The sequence below is a fragment of the Coregonus lavaretus genome, assembly GCF_964263955.1.
Source record: "Coregonus lavaretus genome assembly, chromosome: 5".
NCBI lineage: Eukaryota > Metazoa > Chordata > Actinopteri > Salmoniformes > Salmonidae > Coregonus > Coregonus lavaretus.
In genome coordinates, this window is record NC_139992.1 from 6,982,593 (window position 1) to 6,993,634 (window position 11,042).

The following is an 11,042-nucleotide window of genomic DNA, read 5'->3' on the forward strand; positions in this document are numbered from 1 at the left end:
CCACTAAGGGTAACAACAGGGACTGCTATAGAAGCTGGGTCTGTGAGGCCTCCACTAAGGGTAACAACAGGGACTGCTATAGAAGCTGGCTCTGTGAGGGCTCCACTAAGGGTAGAAACAGGGACTGCTATAGAAGCTGGGTCTGTGAGGACTCCACTAAGGGTAACAACAGGGACTGCTATAGAAGCTGGCTATGTGAGGGCTCCACTAAGGGTAACAACAGGGACTGCTATAGAAGCTGGGTCTGTGAGGCCTCCACTAAGGGTAACAACAGGGACTGCTATAGAAGCTGGCTCTGTGAGGGCTACACTAAGGGTAACAACAGGGACTGCTATAGAAGCTGGCTCTGTGAGGGCTCCACTAAGGGTAACAACAGGGACTGCTATAGAAGCTGGGTCTGTGAGGCCTCCACTAAGGGTAACAACAGGGACTGCTATAGAAGCTGGCTCTGTGAGGGCTCCACTAAGGGTAACAACAGGGACTGCTATATGAGCTGGGTCTGTGAGGGCTCCACTAAGGGCAGCAACAGGGACTGCTATAGAAGCTGGGTCTGTGAGGGCTCCACTAAGGGTAGAAACAGGGACTGCTATAGAAGCTGGCTCTGTGAGGGCTCCACTAAGGGTAACAACAGGGACTGCTATAGAAGCTGGCTCTGTGAGGGCTCCACTAAGGGTAACAACAGGGACTGCTATAGAAGCTGGGTCTGTGAGGGCTCCACTAAGGGTAACAACAGGGACTGCTATAGAAGCTTGGTCTGTGAGGGCTCCACTAAGGGTAACAACAGGGACTGCTATAGAAGCTGGGTCTGTGAGGGCTCCACTAAGGGTAACAACAGGGACTGCTATAGAAGCTGGGTCTGTGAGGGCTCCACTAAGGGTAACAACAGGGACTGCTATAGAAGCTGGGTCTGTGAGGGCTCCACTAAGGGTAGAAACAGGGACTGCTATAGAAGCTGGCTCTGTGAGGGCTCCACTAAGGGTAACAACAGGGACTGCTATAGAAGCTGGCTCTGTGAGGGCTCCACTAAGGGTAACAACAGGGACTGCTATAGAAGCTGGGTCTGTGAGACTCCACTAAGGGTAGAAACAGGGACTGCTATAGAAGCTGGGTCTGTGAGGGCTCCACTAAGGGTAACAACAGGGACTGCTATAGAAGCTGGGTCTGTGAGGGCTCCACTAAGGGTAACAACAGGGACTGCTATAGAAGCTGGGTCTGTGAGGGCTCCACTAAGGGTAGAAACAGGGACTGCTATAGAAGCTGGCTCTGTGAGGGCTCCACTAAGGGTAACAACAGGGACTGCTATAGAAGCTGGCTCTGTGAGGGCTCCACTAAGGGTAACAACAGGGACTGCTATAGAAGCTGGGTCTGTGAGACTCCACTAAGGGTAGAAACAGGGACTGCTATAGAAGCTGGGTCTGTGAGGGCTCCACTAAGGGTAACAACAGGGACTGCTATAGAAGCTGGGTCTGTGAGGGCTCCACTAAGGGTAACAACAGGGAGTGCTATAGAAGCTGGCTCTGTGAGGGCTCCACTAAGGGTAGAAACAGGGACTGCTATAGAAGCTGGGTCTGTGAGGACTCCACTAAGGGTAATGTTGTGTATTGGGATTATGCCTTTGTTAAATGTTTTTAAGTGGAACTGAAAGAATGTTGATTTTAGTATCAAGAGGGAATGTTTTAGTGTAACGCCACATACAACAGACAGGAAGTGTGTTGTAGACAGGGGATTGGACAGTAGAGGGAGCCACCCACATCTTGAGGAGATTATATATACTGGGGGAAAAACGAAGGAGAGAGCAGAGCGGCCATTCTGAGGCGTCGCTCTCCGGGTGGGCATGTCACCTGTCACTTATGCTGAAGCTTGTGATATGAATAAACCTTATGATCTAAGTTCAGTATGAGCGGACTCCTTTGTTCATCAGCAATAATTGCCACCATTCACCCGATACGACAAATGGCGCCCAACGTGGGGCTGGTCTGCGTCTCTCCTCTGTTTCATTCAGCCGCCAGGCTAACTCGCTTTGAAGCCATGGGTGAGTTTTTCTTACCGCTTTGGAGCTTGTTAGGTTGGATGCTATGTGATTGTACACTGGAGGAATGTACCATTACGACCGTGCCTCGTGTGGCGTTATTGCTGTTGACTAGGAGTCTGGTAATAATTATTCTAAAATTGTACAGCGATTGAAGGCAGATATTAACGGCAGATATTGGCAGAATAAAGTCAGGGATACGTATGCAATTATGGCATTGTGAATCTGTTAAAGACCTCGAAACGAGGCGACTCTTTAGGAGTGGGCCATAAAATCCTGGCAACGCGCTAGGGTGGTGTCAGGTTGGTTCTGGGAACCATGAGGTGGACGATGATATTGTATGTTATGCTCATCTTATAGTCGACGGATTATTCGTTTGGGGTAACCGCTCATATGATTATCCAGAACTTACGGCAGCATAAAGTTAGCAGGTGATATATGGACAATGATTTAGGCACAATGCAAGGTTACTTAGGGCGTGGTAGGCCGCAGTTAGCTAAAGGCTAATTCTAAATGCTGGATTGTGTTTCATGCTACATGGTACATAGCGGCTAATGCTAAATGCTAAGGCTAAATGCTAATTGTGTTGTGTGTTACATGCTAACGTATCCTTAGAGGTCCTATTGCGATAGGATAAGCCTCTTAAAATATGTATGTGTGTGTAGAATTCAAAGTTCTACGCAAATGTTAGCTCTGTTATGTGTAATTGTGTGAGTATAAGGTATAAAATAGTGAAGCTGTAGCGTAATGCTATCGTTCTATTGTCTGGGAATCGTATCATTGAATGCATTTGCGCATGCGTTTAATTTTATGACACTACACTACAAAACGTGGGAGTTGTAGTTTATGGCACGAGATTAGGACACGTTTTGGTTTACGGTACTAAACTACAACACGTTTTTGCTAATGGGTCATATTTCTGTGGGGCTGCGTGTCGCAGGGGGAGACAGAGAAACACAGACGAGGGAATAAGAGGAAAGATTTGAAAATGAATTAAATCTTCTAGGTGTTACATCGGCGGATGGTTAAAGATGAAACTTGTTTTGTGACCTATTGAATTTATAAATTAGATATATGAGGACGAATTATAATGAATTAAATTAAATGACGGATTAAAATAAATAAAAATGTTTTTGAGCGATCTATTTAGTCCTGAATTAATTCTTAGAGCGAATGTGAACGAAGGAATATTGAATGGTTGGAAATACTCAGTAATTGCATTAACTACTAAAATGTTATTCTGTGTCTTTGTTCTTCTGTCATATGAGAGGAACGATAAGCGAGAGGAGAGAGAGAGGAGATACAGGAAGTGCTGACGTGACATCATGTGACGCGACAGAGGATCAGATATCAGGCTAGTTCACAAAATCTTCCCCTAACAGGATATGTGATGTTATGACAATTTCACATAGGCTTGGCAAATACTGATTTGAATAAAATTTGCATTTTGGAGTCTCTGTGCATCACTGGGCTGGATTACAGTTCGGTTGGAAATCAGGTACTGACAGTATTCTGAATTTAAGATAATTAGGTGCTTATAGAGCAAGGGGTTATAGAGCAAGGGGTTACAGGCTTTGTTTATGGGTATTGTAGTCTGAAGTTGACTACTTGCATTTGATGGGTTGTGGTAAGATAGCCACCACTAATTGATAAATTGGTGACATAGGATATAGGAATAAAAATTGGTTTTAATTATTCATGATTTTTTATTGATTTATAAAAATAAAAATAAATAAAACTTTTTTTTTTTTTGGGGGGGGTTGTTTGGGTTATATTAATAATTGAAGGGGGGGAGCCATAGGCTATATAGTCTAAAAATAAAATAATTCATGATAAAGGAATATAAAAGGGTTGTTACAATGGGGAGAAAGGACAGCAAGGCTATAAAAGTCATTACACCGGTTGATATAGTACAAAATGGTAATCCTTTAGTTAAGAGTATTGCTAGGTTATCCGGCAAATGAAACAAAAGTTGCCCTTCATTCTCAAACAAAAACTGATAAAAGATTCCAGCGATAAGATAAACAGAGGTATAGAGAAGGTGACAGGAAAAACTAATGGCAGAAGTCAGTACACCTTTCTCACATACGGATTCAGCAAAAAGACACCCACCTTACGAGAAGGAAGTAGAGCTTAGGGATGTTTATCCTCAGCTTCCGGTGATCATCCAGGAGGGTGATTGTTGCATCAGAGATGAGGACAAATAATAGATAAAGGACAAGCAGAAACGACAATGAAGATGAATCCAGAACTCCAGAAGGAAGAAAAACCGAGATGTCTGGAAACTAAGAGAAGAATGAGGTTCGGAAAGATGAGGATGAAGATACAGAAGGAGAAAACCTGCTGAGAAAATAATCCCAAGAATTGGAGGAGAAGAAGAATACATTGAGGCCAAGAAGCTGAAGAAAAGTAAGAAGATGATGGAAGATGATATTTCGAGGACAGAACTTAGAATATAAGCTGTTAAAGAATACTGATATGTCAGCAAGAAAGAACAGGACGAAGAAACTCTCAAGAAACTCAATCATACAACTGGTGGAGAAGAGAAGCTTTGGTTAGGAAGAATCAGAGTGAACCAAATCAACAATCACTGTTACAGCTTCAACTGAACAATATCAAATGCAATTGTACCAGCCAAGAGGGGTACCAAATGTTCCATATCCACAGCCAGTTTCTGGACAGACACAGAATTGGAGAGGAAGAGGACGAGAAGAAATAGAAGGAGGAGGAAGATTTCAGCTACACTTCCAGCAACTTTCAGAAGACTGTTATAATTGTGGACAGATTGGGTACTTTACCTGTGAGTGCAACAAGTCAGGAGGAAAAACAGAGAACATTTTTAAGGAAGATACAGGGGCAATTCAAGATCACCTGTTCTCCAGGTGAACCCTAAAAGATTCTAGAGTGCCTAGAAGATCCGGAAGGGGGGTGCCAGTTGATAGCACCGATTAGAGAAGAAGACAAAATATCCAACAATTGAAGTAAAAACAACCGACCATTAGAAGTGATGGTGAATAGTGGAAAAACTTATCTGGGTTCAGCCTAAAGAGGTTAAACATCTCACTATGTAAAATTAACTAATTAGGATAGGGATTTGAGGTAGTAAAACAGTTAATTACTCTTAAGATACTAATATTAGAAGATACTGTTATTGCAGTATTGGAAAGAGATGCATTGTTTATTCTGGGTTACATTCTTACACCAAGGGATTTCAGGCTAGGCTAAAAGGTGTTTAGACGTTGCCAAGTCTGTGTGTAAAAAAGTCAGAAACAGGTGGGGACTGTCCCAATCACGTATTCTAAAAATTGGTGGTAAAGGGATTTTGTGAATAAATCAGTGGAAAAGGTTTTTAAAGGTTAGGAGGAAAAAGATTAGATTAAAAAAGTTAGGAGAACTAGGTTGAAGGAACTCTAAGACAGTAAGCTAAGTTTCAAAGTTAGTAGTAAGAGAGAGAACAATGGTGAAGGACACTTTAGAGTAGGGAGATCAAGGTAATTATAGGTGTATTTTTTATAATCAAAAGTTTGAAAGTCAGGGATTAGAGATAGGACTGAGAGTGGGAAAAAGGGACACTAGTGGTGATAGATGGAAGTACAAGCAAAGACAACTTTTCTTTGGGGAAAACTAGAAGTAACTAAGGAGATTAACACTTCAGTCTATTATAACAACAGTGAGAAGCAAGTTAACTCTTTCAACATTGATAGTTATTAAAGCCATAAATATATCGCATTTGATTATAAGGGAACCAATAGCTCCAGCGCCAATTTTAGGGTTAGGATGGGGACGTTCCTCCCACATGGAGAAATAATTATGGAGAAGAAGTATACTTATCTAGTGCAAGCATTAGAATTTGTTCCGGTTAAGAATTATTGGTTAAAGGGCTATGTAATTCGTAAAGTGATGCTTATAATGGAAGAGTTGAGGTCTGTTGTAGCCTCCACAGTCACCAAGGGAGTTCAGGAAGAATAGGTTACAGTAGCCACTCCAACAGTAGATAATACACAGAGGATAACGGGAACTTTCGCACTAGAAGTAATTAAGGTTAATACATCAACTACTTTAATGGTAACTTTGGAAGGGATTAATGATACGATGGCAATAAGCAAATGTAGGAAGTATGACACCGACAACAACTTTTCTGAAATTAAAGGGGGTAGCAAGACGAATAGGGTTAAAATAGGAGAACAGATAGTAGTAGAGAGAATAGTGATACTATCATGGAGGACAGAATGAGGTCTTTTATTTTAATGACAGACAAGGAGAGGTATCTGATCAGTACCGCTCGTTAGGGAAGAGAGAAACTATATGCATGTGGTTTGATTCTTCTGTTGTGAAAGTTAGAGATAGATGGCAGGTAGGAATCTTTGGTTCCAGCAGCTCATTCTGTAAGATCAGTGAGGAATCTTGAGGGTCCATGTCTGGTGAGAATTCCAGCACCAAACATGTTAGAGACGGTCGTTCGACTTCTATCAAGTATGTGTCAATCTTATGCGTTGTCATGACTGTGGTAGCAACAACAATCAGTAACAGATAAAATAATGTCGTTGTCAAAACATTTGTTTAAGCCTAGGGTTAGGTGTTATTAGGTTAAGTGAATTAACTTGTGTGAATTTGTTAGATGGTAAAGAAAAATCAGGTAACAGCGTAACTGAAGTATTTGAGGTGTAACCATTGAGGACTAAAAGTTGTTTGGTTCTAATAAAACATATGAGGTAAGGGGTATGTTTATGGGAATATCAGATTGTGATGTTATATGCATGACCTTAAGGGTAGTAATGAGAAATATGTTACTTTTTATGTACCAGTTAGTAGGAACAGCAGGACTTTGATGGTTAAAAGATTAGCTTTTGCCTGACAATGTGACTATGGGGAATTTTAGAGATATTTGGTGGGTTTGTGGTGATAAAGCATATATATTCTTACATTATGGATAGACAGGATGTTGTTACATGTCAACATTGAAGCTTCCATATGAGGTTTTTACCATTATAAGAGGGGTAGCACCGGACACAGAAATCTGAAGCTATATTTGAAATTGGATGAAAAGAAACATTGCTACATGTCATAGTCTTCAAGCCTATCATTGAAGGATAAATCTAAGGGAGAAGGGGGGACTTTTTCCATGGTATGGTGTAACATTTGGGAAGATCATATTGATAATATTAGTAGATACTTTGAGTCCAGATAGTTCAGATATTATCATTAGTGTTATATATGCATTGAAGAATATAAGGGATGCATTTGGGAGATCTGAGGAGCAGAAGTCAGCGAAGACTTGGTTGCAAGATCAGGTAGGCCAGTAGGGGCAGTGATGTGTTACATTTAATGGCAGCTTTGATAACACTGTGTAATTTTTTAAATTTGTTACTGACCTTTGAGAAAGCTAGGATATTGAGATAGGTTGGAGAGTGATGCCTGGAGACAACACTCAGAGGCCGGGGTTGACTGTTCCTGATCTGGATGAAAATGGACAAGTGGAACTGATGGATAAATATCATTCTTTTTGATATTTTGATCATTAAAAAAATAAAAAAAATAAAAAATAAATAAAGTCCAATATTAGTGTGATTTGTAGTATGATTTATGAATCAAGGGGGGAATGGGTTTATGTGATTCATACATCATTTATATATCATTTTTATATTCTTAGTGGATATTGATGTTTAATTTGAAAGGGTTGTTTTGCAAAAGATACTGTTTGGTCGTTTCTTTTCTTTTCTTTTCTTCCAGAAGCATTTGGGGGAACATGTGACTCAAACAAGGACAATATGAAGGGACAATATGAAACAATATGACTGGAGGAGATGAAACAAGGAGGGTGTGGCCGAGTCCATCATCAACAAATCCATTGGAAGAGGAGACTACGGGGAGATGAAGTATAGTGGACTACATTCCAGTGTCTGCAATGAAATATAGACATGTGTAATACATAATTGTGTCATATTCTTAGGTATTAATTTTTGTAGAATGATGTTTGATGTTATTGAATACATGTGAGGATCTTAGATGTTTTTGTTTATTTCGGTGAATGATTAGGTACAGAGAGAGGCTAGGCAGGGAGAGGTTCACTGTAAGGTCCAATGGGTTGACCAGCCTTACAATGGATATTTATTGGATAGGATTTTGTTTGCAGGGGCTTACATGTGTATTTAATTGCATCATACTTTCAAATGCATTTACATGGGTTTATGAGTTTATCTGGAGTACCGAAGGTGGTTGCCTGGGGCAGAGGGACCGTGAGAGAATTTTACTGTCTTGATTGATGGATGGAAGGTTGCCGGACAGTTTTTCGCTCTTACACTCCATAAAGATTTGTTCATATTTCATAGTAATGTATTCATACTTCATAAACAGTTATTCATATTTCATAGAAAGGTATTTACACTCTAGAGGAGAATGTTTTTGGTTTAAGGTTAAAGATACTCAATAAGATAAATTGTTACTAGTCATAATCCTATTCTGTTTGTTTTCGAGACGTTTAGTTCGTCTCGAAGGGGGGAAATGTAGTGTATTAACATTATGTCTTTGTTAAATGTTTTTCATGAAGAAATGGAATGTTGTTTATGTTAGTATATGTTTTAGTGTAACGTCACGTACAACAGACAGGAAGTGTGTTGTAGACAGGGGAGACTGGTGATTGGCCAGAAGAGGGAGCATCATTGTTTATAAATAGGGGGGAAAACGAAGGAGAGGGCAGAACGGCCATGGCAATCTGAGGAGCCGTTCTCCGGACACCGCGGGTCTGTAATTTATGCTGTAACCTCATGATTTTAATAAAAGCCTCTAACACGGTGCAGCTTGAACGGACTCTTTGTTGACAGCAATAATGGCCACCATTCACCCGATACGATACTCTGCTGGGGAGTTTACTGATATGAGAGGAGGCCAGAGAGAAGAGAGTGGAGTCAGATTCCCCTCATTAACAATAACAAGGATATATATGGAAGATAAGCTGGGATTGAGGCAAACTGAAAGAAACATTACAAGCACAGACTCAGTTCAACAATCAACATCATTACAAATTCAATGTGGAATAAACCAAACCTTTAAAGGTCCAATGCAGACATTTTTATTTAAATGTTAAATCATTTCTGGGTAACAATTAAATCACTTACTGTGATTGTTTTAAATCAAAGATAAACATTACTTTGGATAAAAAAGAAACGATTTTAAGTACATAATTTGTTTAAAACAATTTAATGACAAAAAAAAATGTTTAAATAATGCCTCCCTTGGTTATGATAAGGGTAAAAGTAGCAGGGGCGCAACTTTCACTTGACCACCCCACATTCTAAAATTGCATATTTCTCCCCCATCAACATACACAACACTGCGGGGGGTGCTTTAGGACCATGCGGACCCCTCAAAGCGGTCGGGGAAGCAGTTTTCCAGTTTCAGCAGGCAGAGTTTAGGACTGCAATGTATAGGACGGGAGAGATGAACAGAGGCAGCTGCTGACTGCGTTGCGCTTTTCTCCGAGTTGTAAAAGCAACACAAAAAAAGTACTCCCAGTGCTGAGCTAGTAGTGTAACTGACATGTTGCATTAGCTAATGTTTCATCCCCTCTCGACCGAAGTGAATGAACTAGCTACTAGCTACCACAGCCAGTTCAGCTCTAGCTAGCATCTAACTATCTGTTAGGTAGCAGTATCTAACAGCTGTTGTGTGTGTATGGAAATGTTTTGTAGCCTTTGTTTTGTCCCGTTTCAACAGAAGTACATTTGATGATGTACCATTTAGCTAGAGCTAGCCAAAAGTTGGCTAACGTAAGCTAGCTAGCTAGATCCCAAACTTTAGCTATTATTTTTGCCTCAAGCACACTAGACCTGAATCAAACAATGAAACCAGCTGCCAAACGATTGAAGACCAATATTCTGATGTTTTTTCAGCGCAATGTGAATATACTGTATCAGTCAGTATTGCAATGTAACGTTATTGATCTGTCAGTTTCCCTAGCTAATTCCCTACTTTTCACACTGACACGGTATAAACAGCTCTACAGGCTTCACTGTCATGGTGCACAGTTAGTACACAACACTATGCTCATCATGTCTTAGCAGGATCAGATGGGGACAGGTGTCCCTGAAGGGTCAGACAGCCAGGGAAGTCTACGGAGCTCAGGTGAATTTTGCAGTATATTTATAACAATCAGTGAATTGATACAAAGTTCCATCTTGAGTTGATGGGTAGGCTAAAGTCTAAGATCTGGGAATAATGGTCATTTCAATTATTGAACCATTGATTCTATCCATGGTTAATATAATGTATAAATGTACACCAAGGTCATTCTTTGTCATGCCTCATCTGAGCAGGATCAGATGGTGACAGGGGTCTCATCAGGGTCAGGCAGACGAGGAAGCCAGTCTGTGACATTGCAGAGGAGAACGTTTGCCGATACAACACTTTATTCTCTATGCAGAAAGAAGCTTCAAAGATTAAAACTATTTAAAGGCAGTCTAACAAACTTCTAAAGTTGATTTCCAAACTGTATCAACGGTTGATAGAGGCTTTTCCCAATGACGCAAAACATGTCCCAAAAAAATGTGAGGAAGACTTGGGAATGACGATGGATACAGATATGTTAAATGCCCAGTCATGCTCATGTAATCGCAGACATAAATTACTGCAGTTTAAGACCATCCATAGAATGTACTATATGCCAGTGAAACTGAATATCATGCACTCAGAAATGTTATTCTTCTGCTAGAGGTGTAAAACACAAAAGGGGACATATTTATAAACCAAACGTACAGTCAATAACACAATAGAAAATCTATATACAGTGTGTGCAAATGTAGTAAGTTATGGAGGTAAGGCAATAAATAGGCCATAGTGCAAAATAATTACAATTTAGTATTATATCCTAATATTCTAATTCTAAATCGTAATTATCCAAAAAGTATATATTTAATTAATTGAAATTACTTGAAAATGTTGCATTAATTACCTTAAAGTAAAGCAATTGAAAACAACGTGTTTTATTTTGAATTAAAGTAGTTGAAAAACACGCTTA